Here is a 17,819-nt window from a genome sequence, read left to right on the forward strand (position 1 = left end):
AATTTGATAAATTTTTTATCAAATTTTTATGTTTCTGAATGTTTCTTTAATTTTTCTGTTCTTCAAGAAGATACATAAAAATAAGATCCATTTTTATTCCCAAATGATGAATGGAAACAAAAGAATATTTCTGTGTTATGGCAGTCTGGTGTATGGGATCTTATAAGTTTAAGTTGACTCCAAGTGTTATAAAATCTGTTCTTGAAAGCTCAGGTAGGAAAATGCCTCATCCTGAAAGGAAACTTGAGAAATCCTCAGGAAGAAATCCTTAAATACTGGTTAGATTTCAAACTAAGGGCATAAGGAAATGTTAGGTTCTTTCTAGCCAAGCCTATTTCTCACACCTAAATTAAGATACCGCTAAAAACATGAAACAAGATTTAAACAATATTTCCCACAGAATTTCACATTTCTTCTTTTAGTTTGCTATCTTGATACAAGTCTTTTGGGGGGCTATATCTCGTTCAACTGACTGTGTTTTCAGATCATCTTCCCATGACAATGTAACTTAGAAGAAACATCTGTGACTGGAAATAACTTTCGTTAAGGATTTCTTTTGCCCGCTATGCATCAAGCTGTGGGGACTGACCTCCCCAAACTGCCACTCTATTCTGAAAGAGGCAAGAAGGAGCCCCGAAAAAGATGCAAACAAATAATAACCCAGAAGCTGAAAAAATACAAAGGAATCCACCTGATGAATGAAAAAGGCAGGAAACTTTTGACTGAGCTTAGGTGATCTATGGCTGCTCAGGTTTTATTAAATTTGAATCACTACCCATCAAAACAAAAACGAGTAACCTAAGGTTAATACTTTGGTCTCACTTTAAAGTATATTATTTTCTCTATGCCTTTTATTTTCCCCTTCAACTTCAAGGGTACCAATCCTCTATTCAGTCTTGTCTTGTCGTCGTCTTCTTTTTTTTTTTTTTAAAGTCATCATGAGGAAGAGACACATTTTCTTGTTCTATTTTATGGGCACTAAAAGGACACGGCCATGGCTCTAAGAAAAGTGTTACTTGTGAAGTCATATTGGGCACAATGCCTGGTACAAAGCAGATAATAAACTCTCACTAAGTAGAGAATAAGAATTCGGCTTTGGAAGCCGTTCTGTGTATGTACTTCGTCACATACAATTTTTTCCTATTTCCATATTAAGTACTACCTCCTACCCCATCTAAGGGACATTTGGACAAATATCTTGCTGTATTACAGGAGAGTAGGAATGAGACCGATCATTATGTGTCTGTTTCTTCCCTGATTAAATGCCAGAGTCAACTTATAATGTCAAAGACATACAATAACACAAATTCGCTCTGGGGAAGGTGCCTTGTCCTACCTTCTGTTCGAAGCTCGTGGTCAATGGACTACATAATTTCTCATGATTTAAAGAAATAAACAGCTTATAATGAAGCCTGGTTTACTTGGGGTTTGAATAAGAAACATTTGAGAAATCAACTTTATAATCACAGAACTGTGAAGAAGAGCCACACAGCAAAATAAAGCTATGGTTTCTAATGAGGAAAGATATTGCTGTCAAGGGAGCCACACAATCAAGGAAAAAAGAAAAACATTCTCTCCCGGCCCCCCCAAAAAACTTACCCTAAACAATAAGGAACTAGGAAGGTCTAATAGATTTCTTTGTAACCTCCCTTAGGGATACAGTAAAAGCTTTATAACATGAGTCCCAGAATATTACTCTGGGGCCACAAGTCCTACTGGCCAGAGGGTCTGTGTTGTTGAGTGGGCTCAAAAAGTGAAAAAGAGAAGTTCAGCACAGGCATAATGCAGAATGTCTTCCAAAGCTCTCATTTGCCCTAAATTTGATTTCTACTTTCCCAAAGAGGAAAGTTTATAACATCCAAATAAGCTATTTTAAACCTATTTTTCTTAAAGGAGAGAAACTGTTCCAGATAAAACAAAACAAAAAGACATAACACCTAGGAAATCCACCAGCAAGAATGAATTAGTATACACAGGTCCTTGATATCTCTGCCAAGAAAGGTGGGGTAAATCCAATCACTGTTGGTTTCCATGTACATCATTGGAAGGAATTTTGGGAGAAAAAAATGAAATAAGAACTTAAAGTCAAAATATTCTGATCATGAGTAGTAAAAACAGATGTATTTTAGGGCTCATTCAATGCAATATATTATGAAAATTCCTATTTATACGGTATTATTGAAGGATGAGGTTAACTAAATGTTATTCCTTCCAGTATCACCAAAGATAAAAAAGCATTTTGAACAGAAATTTTTCTATAATACATTGTACATGAATAGAATGTAAACTGTTCCTGGGGTCTCAGGGCCATTGCGATTAGTTTCAAGGCAATAAAGTGATGTCTTAAGGGACGCCTTCAAGATGGTCTATTCCTATCAGTGCCCTGGTGCCTTAAAACATTTCTGTGCCCATTTTAAAGTAAGTATTCTGCCTCCTTCTTTCATGTTAACTGTCACTTCTTATCAGTTGATGAGTCTGATTCTCATAATTCTTTCTCCTTTTAAATCTGTGCTTTGTGTGCCTGTGAAAGAGGAGATTAAACGATCTAGCAGGATAGAATTATATGTATAGACAGAATCACTAGGTGTCAGGCCAAAGTCTAAGAAGCTCCCCCTGGAGTGTGGAGGATGAATGGCATCTGTTTTAGCTGCCTTTGCTTTGCTGTGTCCCAGACAGTTGAGGTTATGTACAAGTAATTTATGGTTAAATCCAAGTAGTTCTGTACACTAGAAGCAGTAAGGAGAAGATGGTTTTTGTCTCTTTAATTTGCCGCTTAGAGTAACCACTCAGTACCGTACCTGAAGCAACAGCACCCAGAGTCTCATTATGGACATTCTGTGTGAGTTTAATTTCCTCCATGGCCATGAGTTTATTAAATGTTACTGAAATTAAAAGTACACCATGCAATCTGTGAGAGCAAACTTATGAAATTGTAAAACAAACAAACAAACAAACAAAACCCCCAACACTTATATATCATCAATTCTGTCCTATACCTTCCACGTCAACGAAAGAAGACACATTACCCTTCGTCATACAGATGTGTATAATTTGTAATAAAATGGAATAGATGGGGGGAAACAAACTGATACCTGTAATAAAACACTGAAATTATTATTGCATTTCACAGTCTATAAAAATGGCACATTCACAGAATTACAGTCTCCATTCAACTGCTGACCCCTGCCAAGGGGGAGAAAATTTACTGCACTCCTCACACCTGAAAGGGAAGGGTAGGATTAGTTCCTGGAGGCTTTCCCTTTCAGTATTAATGGAGTCAGTGTTTACACTAGAGGAAACTACATAACTCCCCAACTATGAAGAAGAAAACTCTATCTTGCCAAATATACACCTTCCCACATCTTATCTCTTCTGTATCAAAATGCTCTCTGATATCCAAAAACTTGTATTGTTATTATAGCCTAATTTCTTGTAATGTTTTTAAGCTAAGAGAATAGTAGGTTTATAAAATGTAACAATAATCATGATAATGTTTTCTTTATTATTTATTTATTATCGTATTATTTTCCAAGTAGTTCAACATATTTTGCAATATTCGTTCTCACAGAGGTTGTTTATTAGGAAAAAAAATGATCTTGGGTTAACAAACTAAGGCAAAAATGATTTTTGAAACATTTAAATTTATATAAAGGTTGAGTGTTACCCTCCTGCTTTGCCAGGTATAACAAGTTTCCATTTTAAGTTCTATTTCTTTACAAAAATCAAATTCCATCTGCTTTTCTAGCTATGCCCATAGGTTCTTTTGGCACCCGTCTTCCTACCTGGTGAAAGTAATCACCTAAACTGTCCTAATACCATAATATCTTTTTTTTTTTTTTAACTTTCTTCTGCTTTTTCAAATACCAACCACATTTTTTATTAAGCATTACTTTCTCTGCATTTCTATAAACTTTAAACTTATATAATTTGAATACTTAAATTTGAATTTAAAATTGAAAACATATAAATTTAAACTTAAACTTATATAAATTTAAAATTAAAAAAATATATTTTTTAAAAAGTAGATTTCATGCCCAGCATAGAGCTCAACGCAGGGCTTGAACTCACGACCCTGAGATCAAGAACTGAGCTGAGATCAAGAGTCAGACGCTTAACTGACTAAGCCAAACAGGCACCCCTAAACTTCTGATCTCTGTAATTTGTACAGCTTTTATCATCTGTTTCTTTCTTTCTTTTTTTTTTTTTTTTTTTAAGATCTTTTTTATTTGAGAGAGAGAGAAGGTAGAGGGAGCAAGAGAGAGCATGAGCAGGCTTGAGAGACAGAGAGAGAAAGAAAAGTAGACTCCCCACTTAGCAAGGAGCCTGATGTGGGGTTTGATCCCCTGACTCTGGGATCATGACCTGAGCGGAAAGCAAGTAGTTGACTGATTGAACCATCCCAAGATGGCCACTTTCTAATCCCCAGAACCTGTAAACATGTTACCTTACATAGCAAAGGGGCTTTGCAGACATGATTAAGCCAAGGATGCTGAGGTGAGATTATCCTGGATTTCTCAGGTAGGCCCACTGCAATCACGAGTACCCTTACAAGAGAGGCAAGAGTGTCAGGAGTCATAGGAAGAGGGACGCTGACAGAAGCAGGGGTCAGAGAAAGACTGGAAGCTGCTAGTGAAGGGGAGACTATGGCACCTGGAATATGCCATTTTGGTATATTGATTATTTTCGATTAAAGTTACTTGGGGCATAGTCAGTGCAAGAAGGACATTCTTAAATCTCCTGTGTGTCCCCCCTGAAAGCAGGAAATAAATGTCTCATGTGACAGGTACCCTCCAAATGCCAGGAAGGTAGAAGATTGGAAACTTATTACCTCAAGACTTCCACAAGTTAGCCAGGGAGGCAAGTTAGGGCCAAGAAGCTGTATAAACAACCTTGGTTACTTTTTCACTAATTTGGTACCCCAAACCCAAACCTTTTTGTTCTGTCAATTCTTCACAAATGTATTGTTTGTCTAGGAGGTGCAGAAGCTTCCTGCTCTGGTTACTTCTGTGAGTCTCATGTTTTCAGGGGGCTCCGGGACATATGAAACCAAATTTGTTTTCTTTCCTGTTAATCTATCTTATGTCCATTTCATTATTAAACCAGGCAAAGAACCTAGAAGGAAACATTTTTCCACGCCTACACTACCTTGCTGGCCTTAAGGATTGTAGGAAGAAGTCAGAGGTCAAGGAAGTAGGCAGTCTCTAGAAGCCAGAAAAGGCAAGGCAAGGGATTCTCCCCTTGAGCATCCAAAAGGAACACTGCCCTACTGCCTCATTTTAGACTTCTGACCTCCAGAACTTGCATTGCTTTCAGCCACTAACTTCAAGGGAATCTGTTACAACAGCAAGAGTAAACTAATATACATCTTCAGATAACTATCAAGGTTTTTCTGGTCAAATAATTTTGGGAAACATCATTCACTCTATCTCCCTCTCAGTGCCTACAATTTAGGAAGTCCTACAGTAAAGAATCCTGTTTAACTTTGTTTAACTAGAATTTTCCATAAGTTCTGACCTTAGACATTTGTACGGGCTATTTAACTGGAACTTACTTTGGGAAACAATGGTTTAAGGATTTATGCTAAGGACGATGGCATCCAGAAGGATGCCGACATTCACTAATCTAGACTGAAATTCCATCCACTGATGCCATTTCGACGAATTATTATTAAGTGTCCACTATAGCTCTTCATGTAACAGGTACTGGAAGAGGGAAGAAGGGGTGAGATTAAAGACAAAAGAAAATATCACTGATTCCAAGGAAATTATCATTTCATAAGGGATATAACATATTTACCCAAAAGTATAAACCGGGTAGAAAATACTATGTTCTGTATGCATATACAGGGCCAGAATGAGCTGTTATGGAAGTCAGGAGGCAAAAAAATGAGTAACTTCTGGGAAGCAAGGGGTGTCAGAGGATGAATTATGGGAGAGCTGGCATGTGATTTTGTCTTTTAAGGCCAGGGAGGCTGAGGGAAAGAGAGAGAAGAGAAGGAGGGCATTTTGGAGTGGTGGCACCAGGGAGATCACAGGCACTATCTATCCCAGAACTAAGCGGTTCCCTACTGGGAAAGGTAAGACAAAACTTTGTAAGCCACACCTTTGTCTGCACAATCATCAGAAGTATAAATTGGTGTACCAGTCCCAGAAAATTCTGAAGTCCTTACAAAAACACCAAAATTTATGGCAAATAAATTGGCAATAAATAAATTAAATTTGCAAATTAAAACTTGCAAATAAATATGGCAAATGACATGTTTTTAAAATATACAAGTATTGGGGCACCTGGGTTTCAGCTGTTTGGGTACCTTATTCTTGATCTCAGCTCTGGTCTTAATCTTGGGGTCATGGGTTTGGAGCCCATGTTGGGCTCCTTGCTAGACGTGGAACCTCCTTAGAGAAATAAAGTAAAATACAGTAGGGGCACCTAGGTGGCTCAGTTAGTCATGCATTTGGCTCAGGTCATGATCTCCAGGTCCTGGGATCAAGCTGGGTGTTGGGCTCCCCATTCAGCGGGGAGTCTGCTTTTCCTTCTCCTTCTGCTCATGCCCTGTCTCTGTCTCTCTCTCAAATAAATAAATGAAATCTTTCAAGAAAATAAGATATAGAAGTATATATATAACCAAATACTTACTATAAAACTTTATCTTATATGCTCCTTTTGGGGTATCTTTCTGCGTGGAGTGGACTTCCTGAGGTTCCTTAAAATACATACCCAGTAAACTTTAGACTAAAGATGTTTTTTTGCTTTTCCTGGCAAATCTTCCTAGTGGTAAGGGTGGCTTTCTTGATTGTTCTTTGGACCCCTAAACTTCAGTTCAGAATTGGAGTCACCTATTCCGAAAAGTTTCAATACCAACTCTGTGCATGAACACTATGCATTCATAGTAAATGCTAAAGGAGGACCATTCCTGTGCTTTAGCTTCCTGTTTGGTGTCAGTTATAGTCTCCTTGGGAGCAGAAACTATCTCACTGTTCGTTCATTCTTTGTAAGCCGAGACTCCAGACCAGGGGAGGCATTCAGCACACGTTTGCTGAAATGGTGAAAGGATTATCAGAGTGAAATCTTGGCTCCACTCAAACCGATTTGGAAAAAGAACTTTTTTAAACGTTTATTTCAACATGAAAAAGGAAGATTAAAACGCACAGCAGTTTAGAGATAAGGAATTCAACAGAACTTTTTGGTGGGGAGTGGCCTTTAGCCCCTAGAAGAAACAGGCTTATCACTTTCTAGAAGAGATGCCTATACTGTCCATGGGCTTGATCCAGAGATAGTGGCGAACCAAGGAGTTATTTTCTGAAGTTTCATTAAAGAAAGAAAGGGCAGGATTTAGAGGATCACGGCCTCCTCCCAAGAAACATATTCACATAGGTGCGACCTCTGGAGATTGTTTGCCCCCACCCCGAGCCCCATTTGTCTGGCAAACACCTTCTCATCTTTCAAGACGGCTCAGATGACACCCCTGGGAGGCCCTGTGGCCGCCTTTGGCAGTTGTTCACCCTGCCCTTTGTGTTGCCCAGCACTCTGTGCAGAACTCTCTCAAATGTCACTAATCACATTTTATACGGTTATCTGCTTACATATCTGAATTCAATTCCATAAAGTTCTGCTAGGGCAATGTTGGATTCAGAGGCTCCAGGGCAAGGACTCTGGCCTTTAAAGGTTTTTTTTTGTTTTTGTTTTTGGTTTTTTTTTTAAAGATTTTATTTATTTATTTGACAGGCAGAGATCACAAGTAGGCAGAGAGGCAGGCAGAGAGAGAGAGGGAGGAAGCAGGCTCCCCGCTGAGCAGAGGAGCCCGATGCGGGGCTCGATCCCAGGACCCTGGGATCACGACCTGAGCCGAAGGCAGAGGCCTTAACCCCCTGAGCCACCCAGGTGCCCCTGTTTTTGTTTTTTTTTTGACAGACAGAAATCACAAGTAGGCAGAGAGGCAGGCAGAGAGAGAGGAAGGGAAGCAGGCTCCCTGCTGAGCAGAGAGCCCGATGCGGGGTTCGATCCCAGGACCCTGGAATCATGACCTGAGCTGAAGGCAGAGGCTTTAATCCACCGAGCCACCTAGGCGCCCCGGACTCTGGCCTTTAGAAGCTACCTCCTTCTCTGGAAGACAGACAAGTATACAACTACTTCTAATTCTCGGCAACCGCAGGAGAACATGCGTGGAGAGGAGACCAGGGGAGGGAGGGCGGGGTCAGAGTTCATACCCTCGGCCCTCAGCACAGCGCCTGGCACAGAACGAGCTCCATACATGTCAGTGGAGGGAGGGAGACAGAAAGAGATGAAAGAAGAGGGAGGAAGAGCGATCAACAAAAGTGCCCCAGCTCATCCCTGTCGCTGCTGTGGGTTGTCAACTCATTGGTTACTCTCCAGGTGGTATTCTCAGATCCCTGGAAGATATTTAGGAGCAGACACTTGGTGCCTCAGCCACACCTGGCACAGAACACATTCACGATAATCACCATCTGAGGGCAGCGAGTCATAATTTGTCCCCATTTAACTGTCCTGCCCCTCCCGGGGGTCTGCAGGAGAGAGACTTCCAGAGGTTGAATTTGCTGAAAGCACTAGCTCTATGCCCATTTCATTCCCGAGTTCTGCATCACTAGGCCCGCAGGATCTTCTGCTCCTGCTAAAGGATTTAACTAGAATTTGGGTCCCCTCAGAACCTTGTTTGCCATCCAGCTGCCCCTTTCTCTGCCAGCTTCATCTGTGCAACCTACCTTGGGCTACTCTGGCAGAGAGAGAGAGAGGAATGTCACGTCAGGCCTCTGCTGTCTGCATCCCGCAGCCCTCCCTGAGCGGCCTCTGTTTCACGGGGGAGAGAAGGGAGGCGGCAGGATGGTCAGCCTCCTCTACAGAGGAGAGCGTAAAGTATTTCTCAAATTTTCATCTTCAGCGGCTGGTATCATTCAACTCCCCGGGGGGAGATGACGCTTTGTTGCTTAGCTAGCAATATAATCTCTAGCTATCCCGATGCCAAAGTATCAGTTACAGGTTCATCTGGATGATGGGATAAATTGGGGTTCAGACCACTACAACGACACAAACTGGAGTTGGGGGGAAGGATGCCAGAGGGGGCTGACCGCCATCCTGAAGTAAAGTTGAATTCTTCAGATCCTTCCACATTAAGTAACATTAAGTAACTTAAATCTAAACTGAGAGTTATCTCATGAAGAGAAACCCACCCGCAGCGGAGGTGAAGCAGGTATTCCTGAAGAGGGTTTTTTTTTTTCTTCAAGGGCCTCATTAGAGAGATGTTAACACTCCGGCAGCACCCCAGCTCTCCCGCTGTTATGACAAGAGGAGACTGATATAAAAATGACTTGTGTTTAAAAATAAATGTTTTACCAGACACAAAAAGTCACATCCTGTATGATTCCATTTATATTAATAGCTAGAATAGGTAAATCCCCAGAGACAGAGAGTAGATCGGTGGTTGTCAGTGGTTGAGGGGAAGGAGAAAAGGGGAATAACTGCTTAATGTGTACGGGTTTTTTAATTTGGGGGGCGCTGAAAATGTTCTGGGATAGCTGTTCAACACTGTGAATGTACTAACGGCCACTAAATCATTCACTTTAAAAAGGCTAATTTGGGGGCGTCTGGGTGGCTCAGTGGGTTAAAGCCTCTGCCTTCGGCTCAGTTCATGATCCCGTGGTTCTGGAATCGAGCCCCACATCGGGCTCTCTGCTCAGCAGGGAGCCTGCTTCCTCCTCTCTCTCTACCTGCCTCTCTGCCTGCCGACTTGTGATCTCTCTCTGTCAAATAAATAAATAAAACCTTTTTAAAAAAATGGCTAATTTGGGGGCACCTGGTTGGCGCAGGCAGTTAAGTGTCCTACTCTTGGTTTCACCTCAGATCATGATCTCGGGGTTGTGGGATCAAGCCGCCGAGCAGCCCCACATCAGGCTCTGCACTGAGGGGGCAGAGTCTGCCTCAGATTCTCTCTCCCTTGCCCCTCCTGCCCAGGAGCACACACGCTCTCTCTCCCAAATAATAAATAAATAAATCTTTAAAATGGCTATTATGCTATGTGAATTTCACCCAAATAAAAAAAAATAAATGTTTTATAATTAAATGTTTTCTAACTGAAGGCCTCAGCATTTCTCATTTCTCAACCACTTACCACTACTGGGAAATAAGGAGGATTTTATTCCCATTTCGCAGTGATAAGACGGATTAAGTAGGCCACTAAGTTCTAATACTTGTCACCTTGAGGCCTTTCTTGTGAAAAGCCTCGTATTTTCCCAGAATGTCTGCAGCAGGGAAGTAATTCAAACCAGTGACCCCTGACTCTCTCGGCCCTTGACAATTAGCAGCAGCCGCCGCAGCAAGAGCAGCAACTGTTTCTCTGCCTTACAGGGTGCCAACCGGGTCATCAAAAGTTGGTGGGGCGCACCTGTGTTCACTGACCTCTGAGCCCGCCCCCCACGCCAGACCCAGGGGACCTTGCTGCATTCTGGGCAGTAGCTGGCTGTGGTAGGGACAGCAAACAAAGACTGTGGATCGTTTTCATTCAGTAGGAAAACATGAAGACCTTTCTCTTGCCACACTCTTTCAGGGTCAAAGAAAATTGATTTTAACAGAGTAGAAGCATCTTTGGAAGAAAGGCAGTTTTTCCCTTTTTTGATTCTAAGAAGAATTATATGCTTCAACACACAGACCCAAGCCAGTCAATTGGTAAGTGAAAAGAGAAGCCCAAGAACCTGGGAGGAATAAATACATATTGAGAAAAGAGGTAAAAAGAAGGGGCCTTGAAATGAACCTACAAGCCTGTCACAACAAACAATGGGGAGCAAGTCTCTAAAAGCAGGAAGGGGCCTGCTTTTAGTATGCCTGTTGTCCTAAGTGTCACATAAGACACTTCCCCTCTCACCCCACACCATGCGGTCAGGGCCACGGACAAGGAAGCCTCCTAAGCCCTCAGCCAAGCAACTTTCTGAACTACTGAGTATGTCTCACATTCTACTTCTTGACATAGCTCCAATTTTTCTGGTTTTGACCTTCTGACCTTTTTTCCAACCAGCCTTTGTCTCACCACCCAGACTTAACACTTAGCTTGGGGACTTGTTTTTCCTTGAGCAGGATCTAGAGAGTCCTCTGGGAACACTGCCTTTGGTGGCTTTGTGCACATTTAACCTGACCCAGGGATGTTGCCCTCATGACGTCATGGAAAAGTGTTCAGTCCTGCTTTGGCGTACCCTTCCTTTTCTCAGGTACACCCTTCAAGAGTAAGACTAAAAATAAAGCTCTAATGCTGATTTCAGGCTCACACATGGCCAGACAAGCTCCGTATTAAGAAAGAATTTTTTTAAATATAATGAGAAAGGGAAATACATTAAATGCTCTCAAAATCCCCTAATTCTACTGCAATATGCCAACTGACTCAGTCATATATTTTCCTGTGTTGTATAAGAAAAACCCATGTGTTCTTGTCACAAAATGTTCTACACACCACAGAAATCACAGTATTAATTTTCTGGAAAAAGTCTGAAAGCAGAGAAATAGCATCTGTTTCCTATGTCTGTTGTGCTACGGAATGAAATGCAAAATGGGGAGTGGGTTACGGAGGACGCAGCTATCTTCCCTTTGATAGGAATGCTGAGATAGAGCATCAGTTTTGAGCTATCTTGAGGGTAAGCAGTATGGACAGGGACTGCACCGTTGCAGTGCGCGGTTCCTGTCCTCAGCCAGAACTGTCCCTATCACCGCCATCCTCACATCCCTGCCACACGCGTGCACTGACCTGGCTCTTCTGCTTACTGACTGACTCTGGGCAAGTCACTTATGCTTTCTGAACCTGCTTCTCCGCTAGTCTGATGGGAAGAATAACTCCTATTGTTAATTATTATTATGGGTTATTAATTTTTATTATGAGTTAAACTGTGCCCCCCAAAAGGAATACTTAAGTGCTAACCCTCAGGACCTCAGAACGTGAGCTTATTTGGAAAGAAGGTATTCGTTAAGGTGAGATCATACTGGAGTAGGACCCTGAATCCAGTATGTCTGTCGTCCTTCTAAGAAAAGGAAAGACCGCCCTGTGAAGACACACACACACAGGGAGAATGACACGGGAGGACAGAGGCAGAGACTGATGTGATGTGGCACCAGACCTAGGAAAGCCAAGGATTGCTGGCCACCACCAGCAGCTATGAAGGGGCAAGGAAGGATTCTCCCCTTTATGTCTCAGAGGGAGCATTGCCCTCTCTCCTTTTTTTTTTAAATTACATTCAGTTAGCCACCGTATAGTACATCATTAGTTTTTACCGTAGTGTTAAACGATTCATTAGTTGCATAGAACACCCAGTGTCTCTCCTGATTGCAGACTCCTAGGCTCCAGATCTGTGAGACAATACATTTCTGCTATTTCAAGCCACCCACTTTGTGGTACTATGTCACAGTTGTCCAAAGAACTAACACAGTGGGGGAGCGATAACTTATTTGGTGTGCGTGTGTGTCTGTGTGTACGTGTATGTATTTTAAATGCAGAAGAAACACACACAGAAGAAACCAAGTAGGCAGGAAGAAAACAAGGTAACTTTGCTTACGGATTTGAACGAAGGAAGTGACGTTCTCTCTGGAGCTGACGCTGCAGCTCTGAACTCGCCTCCCACTACCGTCCGGTCCAGTCGCGGCCCCAGCTCATCGGCCTCCTGGCTGTGACCGAGATAGCCCACCTTGTTCACTCCTTACGGGTTTTGCTTCAGCTGCTTCCTTTACCTAGAACATGCCCACGGGGAACTCTGATTTCCTGTCTTTCCTCAATGAAGCTGACCCTGGATGTTCCATTTAACATTGCCCTGTGTACTCCTGCGTCACCTGGCAAGGCCCCTTAGTTCTTTTTCTTGTTTCCATATTCTTACTGGCTTCTAATAGCCTAGTACTTTATTCGTTTCTCTATTTCATGCATTATTTATTATCTGGTTCCCGCGATGCTAGAACATAAGCTCCATGAGGGCCTAGATCTTCATGGTTTGCTCACTGATGTGAACAAACACCTAAAACAGTACCTGGTTCATAATGGGTACTTGACAAAGATTCTGTAAAATCCATTATTTATTTTTAATTAACCACTTTATGAAGCTGTACGTGGGTACTGTAAAACAGAAAAAATTAAAAACTTCAAGTTCCCACCATCCAATAATATCTTCTAAGTTATAATAAATCAGAATGGTTTTCATCTTCTTTTAAGTCACTGCCTAAGGAATTCTGTCTCTTAAGGCAAAATGGAATGGATAACATTCCAACACCTTACTCAACTTGGTACATGGATTACATGAAATAATGTATCCAAACACTTAATATAATGCTTGCCACAACAATTCATACAGGTACTTTCTTTCCTTTGATCTTGTCTTTAACTTTCATCCCTTGCCCCGTATTCTAAAAAGTAGAAGATACTTGTAGACAAGAGACCAGTACAATGTTGTTCTCATTGGGGGGGGGGGGGGGGTCTCCCACACCTGGCACTTAAGATGGAGTCCCCAAATTCACAGTACCAAGTTCTATGGCCCAAATGCACCATGAGATATAAGGCCACTAACTATTCCACAGAATTTTATAACAGCAACAAAAGAATAAAGAGTGATAATTACATTTTTATATTACATCCTCCCATTTGCAAAAGCTGTTCGTATTAATTTTTTTTATACAGATCAAAGAAAGGGACTCAGAGAATTTAAGTGATGTGGCCAAGTTTATACAGCTGGTAAGAGTTGAGAATTAAATCTAGAATTAGAAGGTCCTCAGCAACAAGGATCTTTTAACTTGACAGTGAAACGCATACTATCCATTTCTAGCATCCCACTCACAATATATAAAATGTTCTTTAGTACTTTCTCCATAAACTACTTCCTTCCCCATCTTCTAAACAAACGACTTACCTATCTTAACAGCCACACGTCCTTTCCTTGCTGGGTAACTCTCCACCAAAATTTTCTTCTTGTAAGAAGGAGATCAGTGGTTAAGTGTGCCAGGAAATGGAGTACATTGCTGAGAAAACCTGGGAATCACTGCTCTTGTGAACTGTTGAGAAAAAAACAAAACATCAAGAGCTTTATATCTTCAGTTCTCTTGGGAAGCCTTCAAAATGAATCTCTTTTCCATTCCAGCAGAACTCGGTACAAAGGAGTGTTTTAATTTTTTTCCTGAGGTTTTAAATTAGGTTTCATAAAATTAAAGTTCCTTAGCCTAAATTTATTCTAGTGCCTTAAAAGCATTTATTATAAATTGTTTCTACATTTGAAAGGACTGAGAGTATGCTCTCCATGAATACCAAGGCACCCAATCCTTCTTACATACAGAATTATCACATTTATCTTTTTAAATTTTATTTTTTTCAGTGTTCCAAAATTCATTGTTTATGCACCACACCCGGGGCTCCACGGTAGTTTACCCAAAATTCAAGGAGCTAGAAGATACTAATTCAACCTAGCAGAGAATTAAAAGCAGGAATCATTAGATTGTTCCCTCCCCCAGAGGTAGCAAAGGCACCTTTTTATTCAAATACCAATCACAGAGTTAATTAGGTTAATGGGCTCCCTGTGGGTAGGTCATGCACAATCTCTTAAAAACACGCCAGAATGAAAACCATCACCCAGTGACCATAGATTTTAACTGAAATGGATGTGGAAACGTCCAGGAGACCCCTGATTCAGATATGTCTTTTGCATAGCTAGGAAAAGAAGACAAAATTCTGGGGCAATGATTCAGAAGGAAATCTCTTCAAATCTCAGGATGGCAATGGCTGTCTGGGCCTGAGGAGGAGGTCACTGTATGGGCTTAGAGAAGGATTCCCAGCTCTGGCTACAAGGGGCTAGCTTGTATCAGACCAACTTCCCATCAAACACAACTAGAAAACCTGAATAAGTATTTAATAACCTGTTTAAAGGCATTAGAGTGCTACCAAGGTAGCCAGGACACGAGACGCCAAGATCTTAGAAGAAAAACAAAACTGACACAAATCATTATAATCCTTTCCTTTCAAGCAACCTATTGATCTTGGGGCACCTGGGTGGCTCAGCTGGTTAAGCGTCCCCAACTTGATTTTGGCTCAGGTCATGATCTCAGGGTTGTGAGATCAAGCGGCACTGGGTTCCATGCAAAGTGTGGAACATGCTTAGGATTCTCTTTCTCCCTCTGCCCTTTCCTTCCCCTCTCTCACTCAAAAAAAAAAAAAAAAAGAAGAAGAAGAAGAAGAAGAAAAAGACATCTATTGACGTTTAAAAGGCACAGGGCAGGGGCACCTGGGTGACTCAGTGGGTTAAAGCCTCTGCTTTCGGCTCGGGTAGTGATCTCAGGGTCCTGGGATGGAGCCCTGCATCGGGCTCTCTGCTCAGCCGGGAGCCTGCTCCCTTCCTTTCTCTCTGCCTAGTTGTGACCTCTGTCTGTCAAATAAATAAATAAAATCTTTAATTAAAAAAAAAAAAAGCACAGGGTAAAACTGCTGAGAAGCCAAAGCAGAAAGCAGAAGCTTGGAGGCACATGAAGTGAGGAGACCAAAAAATACCAGAGCTGATTATCAAATCAGTTTGGTACTTCATTGGATTAAGAAGGTCTGCCCTACTATAACTGCCTATCAGAAGCATAAGCAAGCCCCATGGAGGAAGATACATCTACAGTATGTACGATTCTTTGTATGTAATGTCTTGCATTCAATCAACAATACCAGGCATGCCAGGACATCTATTCAAGAAACAGACAATGAAAACAGGACCCAGAGGTGACGAGTCATAGAACATAGTCTCCAAAATAATTGCAATGTGTATGTTTGAAATTATAAAGATTATAAAATATTTTAACACGTATCTCTCAGTAAGTCACAGAACAAGCCAAAAAAAAAAAGAAGAGGAAGAAGAAGAAGAAGACCATGACAAAGAAAAAGGATACAGGGGCGCCTGGGTGGCTCAGTGGATTAAGCCTCTGCATTCGGCTCAGGTCATGATCTCAGGGTCCTGGGATCGAGCCCCACATCGGGCTCTCTGCTCCGCAGGGAGCCTGCTTCCTCCTCTCTCTCTGCCTGCCTCTCTGCCTACTTGTGATCTCTCTCTCTGTCAAATAAATAAATAAAATCTTTAAAAAAAAAAAAAAAGATACATAAGATTTGAGTAACACAATTAACAAACTCAGCCTTAGTAACCTATGTAGAAAAGGTTGTAACCAACTACTGTGACTACATATTCTTTTAAGATACACATGAAACATTTACAAAAATTAACCACATGTGGGTCATAAAGTAAGTTTCAAGAAATTTCAACAAATAGAAACCATGGAGTACTTTTTTGAACTTACTATTCTGAAATAATGTAGATTAGCACAAAATAGCAAAAAGTAACTTTTTAAAGCAAAATGTAATTTATATACAGAAAAATAAGCTACTTTTAAGTGTAAAATTTGATACATTTTGATATAGGAATCCAATTGTGTAACCACCAACAAAATAAAAATATAGAGCACCTCCATCACTCCAGGAAGTTCCCCCATGCCATTTTTGTGAAGTGCCAACCCAAAGGCAATCACCATTCTCATTTCTACATTTCTATTACTACGGATTAGTTCTGAACTTCATACAAATGGGCTTATATAGAATGTAATCTTTCGTATGAAAACACCACAACTTACAATATATTCTCCTGATGAATGGACATTTGGTTTCCATTTGAGAGCTATTATGAATAACACTGCTATAAACATTCTTGTACAAACCTTTCTATGAACATATATTTCCATTTCTCTTGGATAAGCACCTAGGAGTGGAACTGCTAGGTTACAGAGTTGATGAATGTTTAACTTTATAAGAAACCGCCAAACATTTTTCCAAAATACCTGTATCATTCTATACTCCCATCAGTAACACATAGGAGCTCCAGTTTACACAGCCTCATCGACATTTGGTGTTGGCAGACTTTCAATTTGAGCCATTCTAATGTGAGGTTTTGATTTGCAACTCCCTGGTGACTAATAGTTGTAGCTTTTTAAACATCTTCTTTAATGCAGGATCTGTTGTAGGACTTTGGTCTATTTTTTAAATGTCGTTCTTACTTTTTTTTTTTTTTTTTTTTTTGACAGACGGAAATCACAACTAGGCAGAGAAGCAGGCAGAGAGAGGGGAGGAAGCAGGCCCCCTGCTGAGCAGAGAGCCTGATGCGGGGTTCTATCCCAGGACCCTGGGATCATGACCTGAGCGGAAGGCAGAGGCTTTAACCCACTGAGCGACCCAGGCGCCCCTTGTTCTTACATTATTGATTTATAGGAGTTCTTTTTATATTCTGATACCAGTCCTTTGTCAGATACACCTATTACATATTTTCTCCCAGTCTGTGGTTTTCCTTTACAATTTCTGTCTTTTTGATGAATAGAAATTTGTAGTGTTGATGAACTCCAATTTATCATTTTTTCTTTATGTTTAGTGCTTTCAGTGTCCTTCAACAATCTTTGCTTAAAGTCTACGTAAAAGTCTAAAAAACATTCTCCAGGAGTTCTGCAGTTTTAGCTTTATGATCTACTTCAAACTGATTTTTGTTTGTGGCATAAGGCAAAGGCAAGAGGTTTATTTTCCTCCCACTTACTCTAGGAACATTTGTTGAAATGGCCTTCCCTCCCTAATTGAATTGTCATAGCCCCTTATCAATTAATTGACATACAGTGCTGTATGTTCTCAGTTAAGCTAGAAATCAATATATAAGTGATAACCAGAGTCCTCAAGTTTTTGACAATTAAGCAGTACACACCTAAACAACCAATGGGTCAGAGAAGAAATCACAGTGGTAATTAGAAAAAATTTTTGACCTAAGTAATACTGAAATGATAAATAAAAAATGGTG

The 17,819-nt window shown here is 40.9% G+C and overlaps 1 protein-coding gene across 5 annotated transcripts in view; it reads right to left on the minus strand.

Moving 5' to 3' along the window:
* The window catches only part of CRACD (capping protein inhibiting regulator of actin dynamics), a 274,661-nt gene that overhangs the window by 126,430 nt on the left and 130,412 nt on the right, over nt 1–17,819 (minus strand). For 4 of the 5 annotated variants that reach the window (XM_045990069.1, XM_045990042.1, XM_045990059.1 and 1 more), the window contains exon 3: nt 13,881–14,022. The gene's annotated coding sequence lies outside the window, so the exon portion shown is untranslated. Of the gene's footprint in view, nt 1–12,545; nt 12,583–13,880; nt 14,023–17,819 lie in introns of those variants that run through there. The other variant, XM_045990032.1, reaches the window with a different exon arrangement.

The sequence above is a fragment of the Meles meles genome, chromosome 2 (genome assembly GCF_922984935.1).
Source record: "Meles meles chromosome 2, mMelMel3.1 paternal haplotype, whole genome shotgun sequence".
In the NCBI taxonomy this organism is placed as follows: Eukaryota; Metazoa; Chordata; class Mammalia; order Carnivora; family Mustelidae; genus Meles; species Meles meles.